This window comes from Canis lupus, chromosome 31, assembly GCF_003254725.2.
Source record: "Canis lupus dingo isolate Sandy chromosome 31, ASM325472v2, whole genome shotgun sequence".
NCBI lineage: Eukaryota > Metazoa > Chordata > Mammalia > Carnivora > Canidae > Canis > Canis lupus.
The window spans coordinates 32,183,312-32,198,741 of record NC_064273.1 but is presented as its reverse complement, the minus strand read 5'-3'; the positions used below and the strand labels follow the sequence as shown (position 1 = coordinate 32,198,741).

Sequence of the window (15,430 nt, the reverse complement as noted above, 5' to 3'; positions counted from 1 at the left end):
AAGTTCCAATCATCTGTCATCACTGTTGGCTACTCAGATCAATTTTTATTTTTTAGCTTTGAAGTTAAACCATACCTCCAAGTACAATGGCTGTCAAGGTCTTAAGCAGGAGTCGACCAACTTTTTCTTAAAGCCGATGTGTGAATATTTTAAACTTTGTGAAGTGCATATTCTGTGTTGCAATTAACCAACTCTGCCCTTGTAGCACAAAGGCAGCCACACACAAACATAAACTGGGGAGTGTGGCTGTGTATTTATCAAAAAGAGCAGGCTGGATTTGAGGTCTTGAGGCATCAGAAGCAGCAAGGTTAGTATGAGGCACTCTGAAATTACCGTTCGTATACACATGCATATACAGATACACATGCTTATATTTATGTATTACACAGTTCTAAATAAAATATGAAATATTATTTATATATATATTTCTATAGTATATGTGTTTGTGTTATTATCTTTCACTCCAACTATAAAACAAGGTCCTTAAGGATGGAACTGCTGCTTCATTCACTGACAAATCTTTGGTGAATGAGCATATAATGGCACTTAAAAATTATTATTGCCTGACTCAACTAACTCAGCCTCATGAGACTTAAACACAGATTGAGGAGGGAGATACAAAAGAACCAATTTCTATTAGGAGAGTAGGGAGATTATTATACAGAAAGCTGTGCTCCTCCTCCCCTCCCAAGCCAAGCCATCACTATCACTGACGAGGAGGACAAGTGCTAACAATGAGGAATGGTCCCCAACACTAATATCAACTGGTAGAACAGTGAGTCTTATCAAAAACTGCATGCACCAGAATTACAGGGAAAACAACAGTGAAGCAGGAACTCCTTCTGCCTATCGGGGTATTGTGCTTTAACAGCAGGAAGTAGGGATGCCAGCCAGGCCTTGCTAGTTTTAATGGCTCTAACGCCTATGGCATACAAGAGGCACTGAGGAAATATTGCATTAAAAGCATAAACAAATTCTAGCCTCAGTTCTACTAATTTAAAGACCTTCTAAAGGCTTACTTGTCCCTTCTGCAAAGTGGGGATGACAAATCATTCCAACATCTAGAAGAGGGTCACATCAGCTCACATATGTGAACATACTTTATAAACTCTAAGCCACCACACAAATTCAAGACTGAAGGATTTGAAAGCTGCTCTCATGTTATGAATTCTCAAATGTCAAGTTGGTAAAGTATTTTAATAGCTGGAAAGTAGTACCAATTTTCTCATTAACTACTTAATGACAATTAAAATGAAAAAGAAATTCTCCCCTTGGACCCAAATACGCGGTTTTCTTTTTGAATTTCTGAAAAACAGCTTGTTAGCTGAGTTGCACTTGCTGCAGTAACCATTTAATAGTAATACACGCAGTTCAATGTATTTTAGAAAAGTTAATCTGCCTTTGTTTTCAGAGATACTACAACACTTAGGAAATAGATAAAATGAGGGCAGTGTAATCTATTTTATGCAAAATAAGTAAACTGAGAGACCTAGTGCTCAAGAAAACTTTTTCCAACTTTCAGTTATAAAATATTCTTCCCACATTAACTGTTGAGAAAATGAAGAGAAGGTGTGGGTCACTGGCAAGGATTTTCACCAACTACATTTTCCTGCATATTACTACTTTCTTTTCCTAATGTCTAAGGCATTTCTGGTAGCAAAATCTACTCACTGTTTTATTTTTTATTTATTTATTTATTTTTTTACTCACTGTTTTAAAAGTAGATGAGCCCTTACCTTCAAATGAACAATAATAAGAATGTTAAGACTGTCAATATTGAGTAGAACAGGCCCCTAAATTCCCACCTCTTCCTTGGCTTTGTGACAAAATGGACAGCAATTACAAATCACTACTTTCTTATCTAGAGCTTCCTGGGCTTTTATATGGACAGCTGTCCATATAAACCTCCTCTACTCCAATTGGAAAAGAAGTGTTGTTGTTCTGGATACAAGAATTGATTACTGGGACATCTGGGTGGCTCAGTGGTTGAGCTGTCTGCCTTTGGCTCAGGGCATGATCGGAGGGTTCTGGAATCAAGTCTCACATCAGGCTCCCCACAGGGAGCCTGTTTCTTCTTCTGCCTTTCTCTCTCTGTCTCTCATGAATAAATAAAATCTTAAAAAAAAATAGATTTTCAAAATCTTATGCATGACTGTGATTGTCAGTATAAACTGAAATAACCCACAGACACATATTCATCTGATACAAGTCAAATGAATTGAAGTAAAGCACTCCCATGTAAGCTTCATGAAAGCAAGGACTCTGTCTTATCCACTTAGTATATACCCAGCACCAGGACAAATGCTTGACACAATAAATGCTCAATATTTGATCCTTATATCATACACCATTTCGTGATCTTAAACCACCTGACATCTACCAGAATATTCCTTAGTTACTAACAGATCATAAATAGTTACCATTATTTTCAGGTATACATTCTGTACATTGTATGAACTGAATAGAACTACTTTGATCTTCCTACTTTAATTCCTGTCTTCCATCAGTGACAAGTGAGGCTGATGTTCTTTCTTTTTTATTTATTTATTTATTTATTTATTTATTTATTTATTTATTTATTTATTTATTATTTTTTTGCTGATGTTCTTTCTAACAGCATTCCGGTTTCTTTTTCTTTTTTTTTTTTTTTTTTTTTTAAGATTTTTAATTTATTCATTCATGAGAGACATAAAGAGAGAGAGGCAGAGACACAGGCAGAGGGAGAAGCAGGCTCCATGCAGGGAGCCCGATGTGGGACTCGATCCTGAGACTCCAGGATCACGCCCCGGGCCAAAGGTAGGCACTAAACCGCTGAGCCACCCAGGGATCCGACATTCCAGTTTCTTTATAAAAGAAACTTAACATATTAAATAAGTGAGTAGCTTTATTAGAGACAAGCACAGAGTACAGCCTAAAAGCATAGAACTAAAAACACCGACTGCCCAGATTTGAATTCTAGCTCCATCACTTACAACCTATGTCCTGGAGCACCCTTCTTAGCTTTCTGTGCCCCAGATTCCTCATCAGTGAAATAGAAAGGATCATCCCAGTATCCCCCTCCCAGGTCTCCAGCCCTTTCACTCCTCCTTCAAACATTTTTACGATATCACCTACCCAGGAAGCCCTGCTCTTAACTCTATCATCAGCCCCTCTACCCGATTAGCTCATGCACTTTCATGGGAAAGCAAGATCAATATTTACCAATCCACCATTCATTTCTGATTTTTCTGCAATATGGAATTTTTACTCAGTTTCTCCTTATTTAATCTATCTTTTCCTTCCCTAAAAGAGAAAGCCTTGACCTGACTTCCCATTTCTACTAGTACTCTCCCACTCTCAAGCCAGACTTGATATGCTGCTTCTTTGACTCTTCTTCATTCTCTACCCTGAATGACTAATCATTCTTTAAGTTTTGTCTAGGGTTCCTTACGAAATTCCTTTGTATGTATCTTCTCTGTTCCCTTGCCTCATAACTCTTCACCGGCAGTAAATTCCATAAGAATAGGAGGCAGGGGATCCCTGGGTGGCGCAGCGGTTTGGTGCCTGCCTTTGGCCCAGGGCGCGATCCTGGAGACCCGGGATCGAATCCCACGTCGGGCTCCCGGTGCATGGAGCCTGCTTCTCCCTCTGCCTATGTCTCTGCCTCTCTCTCTGTGACTATCATAAATAAATAAAAATTAAAAAAAAAAGAAAAAAAAAAAAAAAAAAAGAATAGGAGGCAGACTCTTAATATTTTCATAGGTCTATCTATTCCTAACACCTGTTAAAGGATTCTGTACTTAATAAGCATAATAAGTACTTGTTTAATAAATTCATGTATGCCTGGCTTACTATGATGACCTCCTAAGTGGCTTCCCTAACTCCAGATTCTTGAGCCTCCAAACCCTCCTAAATGTTTCCAAATGTTTCACTCCTACAACTTGTTTACTTAGACACAGTCCTCAAGTAACCACTAGTTATAAAGTACCACAGGTGGTACTAGGGTAGGAGCAAAAAACTATGACACAACGACAAAAATAAGTCCTCTCCAGTTCTTCAAAAATACTACAAGTCCGGATGCCTGGGTGGCTCAATGGTTGAGCCTCTGCCTTTGGCTCAGGACCTGATCCTGGAGTCCCAGGATCGAGTCCCACATCGGGCTCCCAGCATGGAATCTGCCTCTACCTCTATGTTTCTGCCTCTCTCCTCTGCCTCTCATGAATAAATAAAATCTTTAAAAAAAAATTACAAGTCTGTGCAACTAATATCCATGTAAATACTTACAATAAAAGGCACAATAAAAATGCCTTCTAAATACAGATTAATTGGGCATCTGCCTTTGACTCAGGTGGTGATCCCAGGGTCCTGGAATCAAGCCCCACATCACACTCCCTGCACAAAGCCTGCTTCTCTCTCTGCCTATGTCTCTGCCTCTCATGAATAAATAAAATCTTTACATACATACATACATACATACATATATATAAGTACTGATTGATTAGGACTAATAGGGTGAATTTTAAGTAAAATACACAGAGGAGAGGAAAATGGGTAGCCCAAGAGGAAGAAAGAACAAAAGTAAGACTCTAAGAACATAAAAGTGGTATGTCGGGGATGTTACAGCTTTGTGTCCCTTCAAAACACATGTTGAAGTACCAGCCCCAGAATATGACCTTATTTGGAAATAGGGACATTGCAGATATAATTAGTGAAGATAAGGTCATTAGGGAGGGCCTTAATCTGACTGATGCCCTTATGAGAAGCAATTTGGACACAGAGACAGACATACAAATAGGGAGTACATCATGTGAAGATTAAGGCAGAGATCAGGATAATGCAGCAGAAGCCAAGGAATACCACAGATTGCCAGCAAACTATGAGAAGCTAAGCAACAAACTGGCTGGCTGGCTCAGCTGATATAATATGCAACTCTTGCTCTCTGGGTTGTGAGTTCGAGCCCTACGTTGGGTGTTAAGATTATTTAAAAATAGAATTTTAATGGAAAAAACAGAACACCCTAAAACCACCAGACCGGAAAGCATCAAGAAACATTATACGGGGTAGTATCTTCTCAGGCGTGAGGACTATTTAAATACTTGCTGGTCTCACCTACAAAATCTCAAAAGTCTAACTCAAAGATCAAATTATTTTCAAATAACCTGTACCAGGGGAAAAAAAAGTCAAGAAAATTTATAAAAATGTAAAAATACTCAGCACTCAACAAAGTAAAAATTCACAAATGTCTGTCACACAAACAAAATTATTCAGACTTGGAAAAAAAAATGGTGAGAGGACAAAAAAAAATCAACATAGCATAGAATTAGCAGGTAAAGACATTAAAACAAGTATTATAACCATACTCCACATATTCAAATAGTTAAGGGAAATGATAGTAAATATTTTTTTTAGTAAATGTTTTTTAAAAGACACAAACTGAACTTGTACAAATGAAACTACAATGTGTAAAATTAAAAACATACTAGATGAGATTAACAGATTAGACAGTGAAGAAGAAAAGATTGGTGAACTTGAAGGGATAGCAATAAAAAGTACTGCAGAATTCCAATTGACTACTCAACATCTAAATCAGCTGTCAAAACAGAAAGAAATTGAATAAAAGATTAAGGGGCACCCAGGTAACTCAGCTGATTGAGTATCCGACTCTTGGTTTCAGCTCAGGTCATAATCTCGGGGTTGTGGGATCAAGTTCTGAGTGAGGCTCCTGCCCTCAGCACGGAGTCTGCTGGAGATTATCTCCCTCTCCCTCTCCTTCTGCTTCTCCCCCTGTTGAGCACTCTCTCTCTCTCTAAAATAAATCAATAAAATCTTAAAAAAAAAAAAAATTGAAAGTAAGTTTAATAGACATTGTTCAAGTTCTGGCACAACCTCAAATACCCTAACATATATGTAACTAAATTTCCTGATATAAAAAAGGTAAACAGAAAAAAACGGTGAAACAATAACAGCCAAAATTTTCCAATTTTGATAAAAACTACAAGTCCATAGATCCGATATTCATCAAACCCAAGATCCAGAAACATAAAGAAAGCTACAGCAAGATACATCATAATCAAATTGCTTAAAACTGATGATAAAAAGAAAATCTTAAAAGCTGCAGGGGGGCAAAAAAAAAGAGACATGTATATAGAAAAGAACAAAAATAAGGATGAAAGAACTCTTGAAATAAACAATGCAAATAGAGCAAAACCTTTAAATTCCTTAAAATCCATCTAGAATTTTTATACCCAGTGAAAATATCTGTCAAAAACAAAAGTGATACAAAAACATTTTCAGATATACAAAAGTTGAAGGAATGTTTCACTAGTAGGCCTATACTACAAAACATGTTAAAGGAAGTACTTAGGATGAAGGAAAATGAACTCAGATGGAAAGAGAACCTAAATAAAAGAATGAAGAACATCAGAAAAGGTAACTAGATGGGTAAATGCGTAACAATTTTTCTAATTAGTTAAGTTTCATTAAAAGAGAAATATTTAAACAAATATAATAATAATATAGTGTGGGGTTTATAACATACATACAAATAAAATCTGTGTAAAAACAGCTAAAAGTCCAGGCGAATATAAATGAAAGTACCCTGTAGTGATGCCAATACACTATATATGAGTGATGTAACATCACTAGAAGGTAGATGTGATAGGAGAAAGGCAATCATTAAGTTTAAAAAAAAAAAAAGTTAAAATGAATAACCCAACAGAGGAAAAAAAATCAAATCATAAAAAAAATTTTCAATTAATCCAAAGAAGGCAGAAAGAGGAAGTGGGAATAAAGAACAGATGGGCCAAATAGAAAATAGCATCATTTAAACTAAAACAAGCCTTATCAAGGACTTGCATTCTACCTTAACAGAAAAAATGCAAATGAAATCCAAAGGGAATAAAGTCTATGAAACCCCAATTAATTTTCATGAACATAAGATGCAAAAATTCTTAACGGAATTTTAGTAAACAGAATCCTACAATCTAAAAAAAGGGACAATATATCATTACCAAGTGGCCTCTATTTCAGAAATGCAATGTCAGTTTAGCATTCAGAAATCAATGTTATTTATCAAATTAACTTTTAAGAACCCACATGATAGTATCAATAGATGTAGGAAAAATATGTCACAAAATCCAAAATCCAATCTTGATTAAAAAAGAAAAAAAGATTTTGAATAAACTTGGACTAGAAAGGATCTTCCTCAATCTGATAAAGGACAATAAACAACAAAGACTCCACAGCTAACATCACTTAGTGGTGGTGACTGAGTATCTCCCTCTCTAAAATAAGGAAAACAACAAGGAAGTCCTCTTTCATCTCTCAATTCAATATTGTATTCTGTTTTATATTATATATATATAGAGAGAATATATATATATATTCTATATTCCATGAAATTCCAGCCAGTGCAGAAAGGCAAGAAAAAGAAATACAAGATAGCCAAACTGGATAGGAAGAAGCGAAGCTGTCTCTCATCACAGCCACCAAAAGAATCATCCACACAGAAAATCTGATGGAATCCACCAAAAAACTATTGGGAGTTAATAAGTGATTCATAGCAAAGTTGCAGAAAACAAGGTCAATATACAAAAATCAGTTGTAGTCCTATGTACTAGCAACTACAATAAAAAACTTACTTAAAAACCATTTATAATAGGGGCACCTGGATGGCTCAGTCAGTTAAGCATCTGACTCAATCTCAGCTTAGGTCTTGATGAAGGTCATGAGTGTGAGCTGTGTTGGACTCCATGCTGGGCAGAGCCTACTTAAAAAAAAAATTTATAATAATATAAAAAACATGAAATACTTAGCTATAAATAGGATAAATGGTAAAGATGGCACCCTAAAAATTAGGAAAATTAAAGAAAAATCTAATTAGAGGAAAATTTATGCATGTGCATAAATCTGAATAATCTACATTGTTAGGATATCAATTGTTCCCCCAAATTATCTAGGATTCAACACAATCCTAATCAACACACTAATAGGCTTCTTTATAGAAAGTCACAAAATGATTTCACAGTTCATATGGGAATGCAAAGGGCACAAAGTAGTATTTTTTAAAAAGAAGAAAATATGACGTCAATACATTATTATGTGACTATAGTAATAAAGACAATACAGCATTGGCAGCAAGACACACCAACAGATTAATGGAACAGAACAGAAAGAGACCCACAACTGATTTTTTAAAAAAAGAACAGTCCTTTTGCCAAATGAGTAACTAGATATCCATTTACCCAAAAAAAAAGTGATCTTTTAGCTACCCCTTGCAGGATCATTTACAAATATTAACTCCAAATGGATCATAGTTAAATGTAAAACCCAAAACTATAAAATCTGTAGGGGAGAAAAAAAAAAAAAAAGGAAACGTTTTAGATCTTGGGACAATTAGGCAAATGTTTTCCAAAGCACGATCCATAAAAGATTAAATCAATAAATTATACTTCATAAAAACTTAAACCATCTGCTTTTCAAAAGACATTTTTTTAAGACAATGAATAGATAAGCCACGGACTATAAGAAAATCTTTGTAAGAAGTCACATATGTGATAAAGGACTTGTATTCAAAATAAAGAATTCACAAAGCTCCACGGTAAGAAGAAAAGTGATACAAAGATTTGAACAAACACTTCATTAAAGACGACATGTAGAGAGCAAATAAGCACATGCAAAGATGTTCAACATCATTAATGACCGGGAAACACAAGGAGATATCACTACACACCTATTAGAATGGCTAAAATTAAAGACTGGCCACACCAAATATGACAAGATGTGGAAGAATGAAACTCCTATGCACTGCTGGTAGGAATACAAAATGGCAAAATCACTCTGGAAAACAGTTTAGCAGTTTTCTTAAGTGAAGCATACACCTGCCGGATGATCCAGTCATTCCATAATTAGGTTTTTATCCAAAACAAATAAAAACCTGACCATGCAAAGACCTGTACATTGATATTCATAGCAACTTTATCTGGAACAACCAAAAACTGTTAAAAAAAAAAAAAAAAAAAAAACAAACCTCCAATGTCCTTTCAACAAGCAAGTGGATAAACTGTGATATATCCACACAATGACTACTCAATAATAAAAGAAATGAGCTACTGACAGGTAAGTACTACACCATGGATGGACCTCAAAGTGACTGTGCTGAGTGAAAATAACCAGACAAAAAAGGACAACACGGTGTATGATTCCATTTACCCCAATTCTAGAAAAAATGAAGTAATGTATAGTAACAGAAAACAGATTGGGAGTCAACTAGGGATTGAGGGGGAAGAAAGGAGGGGAGGAAGAAGAAAGAGAATAACAAAGAAGTACAAGGAGACCTTTGAAGGAGGGATAGATATGTTAATTATCCTGGTTGGGGTAAAAGTTTCATGGATAATACATATTAAAATTCATCAAATCATACACTTTAAATAGGGAGTTTATTATAGAAATTTATTTAATGTCAATTATAATGTTAAAAAAGCTATTAAAATTGCAACTCATCCTAAACATGACTTTTTAAAATAGGTATACACCCCTCAAATCTGCTTCTCCTATAGCATATCCTGTCTTATGTGATGGCAACTTAAATCTTCCAGTCGCTTAGACCAAACACCTTGAAATTACTCAATATCATATTTTAGTGTTTTAAAATCAAGGAAAGGTCTATTTTAAAATTATAACGTTCATAGAAGACATGTTTTAGTAAAAGTGAAATTCTGCTGAAAAAATTTTAAGATCTCCCACCCTTTATAAGAGAAACTCCAAAGTCTATGCTGTCTATCCTTCATGGCCCTCAACAGTCTCTTTATCAGCAACCTTAGTCAACTAAACAGGCCTCCACCTTCAACTAGATAGCATCCTCCATACCCTGTAGACTTAAACCATCACTGCTAAAATCCTATCCATTCCCTAAGACCGTGGAAAATACCACCTCCACCACAAATCTTTTCCTCATCCCAATCCAAAAAGGATCAGTCCCACTTCTGAGTTTCCATTTCTCTTACAGTGTGGATACTCTACCACGTGACACAGTTGTTTAAAGACATATCTCAACCATCTTCATTAGACTTGTAAATTTCCTGAGTCCAAGAGTCTATGTTCCTTTGACTATGTAGGTAAATCAAGTATATATGCCTAGGGAAAGATTTTAAAAATCAGGTGATCCCGGAGTGGCTCAGCGGTTTGGCGCCTGCCTTTGGCCCAGGGCATGATCCTGGTGTCCTGGGATCAAGTTCCACATCAGGCTCCCTGCATGGAGTCTGCTTCTCCCTCTGCCTGTGTCTCTGCTTCTCTCTCTCTCTCTCTGTGTCTCTCATGAATAAATAAAATATTTTTTTAAAAGAAATAAATAAATAAACATTAATAGATGTTAATTTTTAATTGTTTCTAAACTTTGCAAGGCTGTAAGACTGTCCAATTAACTTGTCTAATTTAACTTGGCTCTTGAATAAAAGACAGAACAATTAAAGGGGTAAAGTTTATAGACTTGATACCGACATCTAAATTCATCTGAATTTTTTTTTTAAAGATTTTATTTATTTATTCATGAGAGACACAGAGAGAGAAAGAAAGAGAGAAACAGGCAGAGACACAGGCAGAGGAAGAAGCAAGCTCCATGCAGGGAGCCCGATGTGGGACTCGTTCCCTGGAACCCAGGATTACACCCTGGGCCAAAGGCAGGTACTAAACCTCTGAGCCACCCAAGAATGCCCCACATGAATTATTTTTGATGCCATCTTGTATTTCACTGCTTTAGGGCCAGAAGGGAGGGTTGAAAGAAAGTTAAGTAGGAAGTCCTATGCTTTAACCAACAGACACAAAAAGGGAAAAACACTGGCTGCCTCAAAACAAAATGAAAAAAAAAGCCAAAGAATATGAGAACTATAACAGTAAACTTGCAGCTCTTATTTTACGGGAATGATAACCAGCCTGACTGGAAGCCTGGGCACTGAAACAGCTAAAATATTGGAGGCCTTGATCAATCAATGTGACTACTTACATTAGACAAATGATAAGATCAGAAAGATTATTTTTATCCAACTGCTATCTAGTCCTCACACTAAAATGTTCTTCTTTCCTATTACTCTCCAGCTATTTGAATCCTAAGCCATATTTAAAACCTTAACACAAGTTCTATGGACTTCTTCTTTAAGCCTTTCCCAGATTACTCAACCCATTTCCTATGTCCCTGTCCTTAAAATGCCTGATTTTTTCCCCTATACTCCTCTAGACAAAACCTTATGCCGCTTTTTGTATAAATATCCTGTACTTTCACCTAACTTTGCAAGTATTTATTCTTTACCTTTCATGTTTCATGAACAAAAGCACTGAGTTTTTTTATTTCTTACAAAATCTCCCAAACATTACCCAATAAAGATTTCATGTAAACCAAAAATAATATAGTATAAGCAATAGTTAAAATATCTGACTTAAATTAAAAAGGTAGCAATAGCAGGAGGTGGTGAATAACACCTGATCTTCCATCTGAACAGAACATGAACCAGAATCTCAAGTTTATGCTATTTGCTAGATTACATGTGCAGTACAAGATAAACGGTGCCCAAAAGCTTGCACCTATTTATTAAAAATAAACATGTACCTTTATAAAAGGTCCAAAGTATGAGAAAAATCAAATATGCTATTAGTGAAACGGTACTATTTCTAATTTGGAAAAAAATGATCAATTTTACTGAACAAGGTTTTAGAAAACCTGTGCATAGTTCTGTTACTTGAGTTATATTTTAAGAGACAAAGCTAAAATATTTCCCTTTTATATTCTAAAGTATTTAATTAGATAAAGATTTTATACAACTTAACTTCTGTAATATAATACACATATTTTGGCTACAGGTATTTAACAGAGCAATTAAATCCTTATTTCCACTTCTGTTCTAAAATCGCCTGCCCGCAGTGAGTGGGAACTGCTGCAGATCATTAAACACTCATTTATCAATGTCTCTCACCAGGCAACACAATGCAGCAGAACAGCGCACGGAAACCATCCTGAACCCCAGCAACAGCGGCTAATTAGCATAGCCTACCACTAAACCGACACCATATGATTGGAAGTGTTAGTCGGAATGCTAGCCAATCAAACTAGGTTATGCAAATAGCCTATTTTAGTTGCCAGGGCAGAGCTACTTCAATTGTCCAATAGGAAAACAAGCAATAAACAAGAAATGAAATTGAGCTTTGTCACATTTTCAAGTTGCTGTTAACACTTTCAGGTTTAGAGCAAAATTAGCAGCAATTGAAAAGGATTAAAATCATATTTTACCTTCGACTCCAAAAGCTATCCAATGGTAATACACCCACAATACAGTTAAAGTAGTGTGTTTTGTTGTAATTTTAACTTTTTACTATATAGATATGAGTTTTTCTAACAGAAGCTGTGATCAACATTTCAACTTCTTCCCCACCTACTCAAAAGCAAGCATTATGTAAATATCTTTCCATACATTCAAATAGATTCTCAAACATTAGATTTTAGAGGAATCCTACAAAGCATATTTTTTCTATTATGGAAAGACTAAATAAAAGGTGGGCATACCAGAACACAGGGGTTGCTGGCAGTCTTAAGCTTTGTCATAATGAAGAGAAATAACATTTTGTTTCCAATTATCACACGTTAACATATAACTTCAAAAATAATTTTAAAACAGGGCAGCCAGGGTGGCTCAGCGGTTTAGTGCTGCCTTCAGCTCAGGGCCTGATCCTGGAGACCCAGGATCAAGTCCCACACTTCGGGCTCCTTACATGGAGCCTGCTTCTCCCTCTGCCTGTGTCTCTGCCCCTCTCTTTCTCTGTGTGTCTCTCATGAATAAATAAAATTAAAAAAAAAAAAATTTTAAAACAATAAAACCTAAATTAAGTATTAACCTATAGGGCTTATGCAAATTGAGACCAACTAAGACTTATCTCGGAACCAAGTTCAACTAAGATACAAGAATAATATAAACATTATATTCATATGTAAATTTGCTAATGAATAAAACATTAAAGAAAACCTCTGTCAGTATATACTAACAGCTATAAAGATAGTTTTAAAGAACATCAGTGTTCAGACAATTCTTAGTGGTTGAGAGAATTTCTTTAATCTCACATATTCAGAGAAATGCTTTGAAACATGTCAAGGAGACACAGTTCCCATTTGTGCCTTATAATTCTATCTTCATAAAAGATACAATTTTATTTTAAAATAGATCAACTTGTCCCACCTATCCTAGCAATTATCTAAATGCTAGAAATTATTCTAAATGGGAGTACTCATCCCACACCGAGAATTTAGCGATTTTTAAAATGTTTTTCCACCCAATGTTTGTAAATGTCTCTAGAAAGACTTCCAACATTTGTAAAATATACTGAATTAAGACACACAGCAGATTTTGAGATCAGACTGAAAGAAAACAGCATGTTGGTCCTCTTTCACTGCAAATTATCTTCCCCTTTAAGAAAACTGAAGCCACTTTTCCACCATCTTCAAGCACCCACTACCCACACACCTGTCTCCTAATTTCTTCTCATGTTTTCTCTATTGAAGGATTCTGGATGAAAACCACTTAAAGTCCAAAGAAACCAAACCAGAGTCAGCTTCTTAGAGGAGAAGAGGGATCAATAACTGAAATTTAAAGCTGAAAGAAACCTTAAAAATCATCTAATACTATTAAAAAAGAAACCATACTTTAGAAAAATAATGCATAAAAAGATCCAACAGAGAAAATCAAAATCCTCTCAAACTATCTCCAAACAGTATCTATCAATAATCAATACATCAGTAAGGTATCAATAAGCATCTTGGTTTACTGAACCAAGTACATTTAAATATGCTTTCAAAAAAGATTAGCTTGGAATCATTCTCCATGCCATCACCTGCAAGCATCTACTAATCAAGACTTAAGGCCTGCAAATCACTTTAACCCAGAGCATTTAATACATTTCCTGAAAGACTCAATCTCCATTTACTTCAAACTTTAGGTATCATTTGGTGTGTTTTTTAACTACTTAGAATGCTTACGAACCTCCTTTAAAACTAAGGATAGGCAGCCTCAGTGGCGCAGCGGTTTAGCGCCGCCTGCAGCCCAGGTCGTGATCCTGGGGACCTGGGATCAAGTCCCGCATCGGGCTCCCTGCATGGTGCCTGCTTCTCTCTCTGCCTGTGTCTCTGCCTCTCTCTCTCTAGCTGTGTCTCTATGAATAAATAAATAAAACCTTAAAAAAAAAAAAAAAAAAAAAAAAACTAAGGATAAAGGCAAGAAGAGAAACAAAAAGGAAAGATTTTTAAATCAATTTAATTCACACTCTTATCACCCCTGGGTTTCTACTATTCTAGCTAGGTCTCCCAAGTTCAGGCTTCTCTTATTCGCCCCATATTGATAAAGCAATCTTAAGCTTGTCTTCCAAACAACAGCAGTAAATAAGGCATTTTTCCATGTAAAGAAGGACTGTTTCCTGGTCCACCTCTTAAACAGTCTTCATATCACAAAATATTCCCATCCTTGGAAGGGGAAAAAATTAAAATCTTGGCACTCTTATTTTCCTTAGGGACCTAGACGCACAAGGAAACATCATCTGCTTGGTGACAGGTGCTCCAGGATAAAACATCCTGAATTCAAATGTTTAAGTTTCTCATCAATTCTTTTTAAAGCTGCTTATATTGTGGCGTTTAGGAAAGGGTCAGTGAGTATCACTATTAAAATCTGAAATTAAACACTTAAAATGTTTAAAAATAATTAACTTGAGGGCAGCCTCAAGCTTAGCAGTTTAGCGCCGCCTTCAGCCCAGGGCGTGATCCTGGAGACCCAGGATTGAGTCCCACGTTGGGTTCCCTGTGCGGAGCCTGCTTCTCCCTCTGCCTGTGTCTCTGCCTCTCTCTATGTCTCTCATGAATAAATAAATAAAATCCTTAAAAATAGTAATAATAATTAACTCACTAAATAAATCTTCACTACCTAACATTTATATTTTAGAATTCCTCGTAAATCAGTTTTCTAAGTATATAAGTAAATCATTAATTTCTTAAATACAGTAATACCAATTACATTCTTCCTTATAAAGAAGAAAAATATTTAGAATGAATAGCTGATAACCTCTCAGCTGCAGTTAATGATGCTCTCAACATATATATAGATAAAACAGCCTCTACCCTCTCAGTGTCTAACAGTCCATTATTATGTCAAGTAATAAATCATCCAAGATGATCTGAAATGACAAATCATACTATACTGATTTTGTATTTTATGGAGATACACAATGTAGCTTCCTAGTTTTGGAAAATGGCAAGTAGAAAGAAACATGTTTTCATTTTCTTTAAAGCCATGTAATCTGGAAAATATTCAAAAAATTTTAAGAAACTACTTCGGTCAAGTTTGTAAAACCAAATTCCATTAAAATAAGCCTGCCACCATTTTGTTTTGCTCACCATCCTTTACAAAAGATTAATAAGCGCAGTAGG

The 15,430-nt window shown here is 35.7% G+C and overlaps 1 protein-coding gene across 8 annotated transcripts in view; it reads right to left on the bottom strand.

Moving 5' to 3' along the window:
* Positions 1–15,430, bottom strand: part of DYRK1A (dual specificity tyrosine phosphorylation regulated kinase 1A) — a 148,752-nt gene that overhangs the window by 63,498 nt on the left and 69,824 nt on the right. The window lies entirely within an intron of this gene.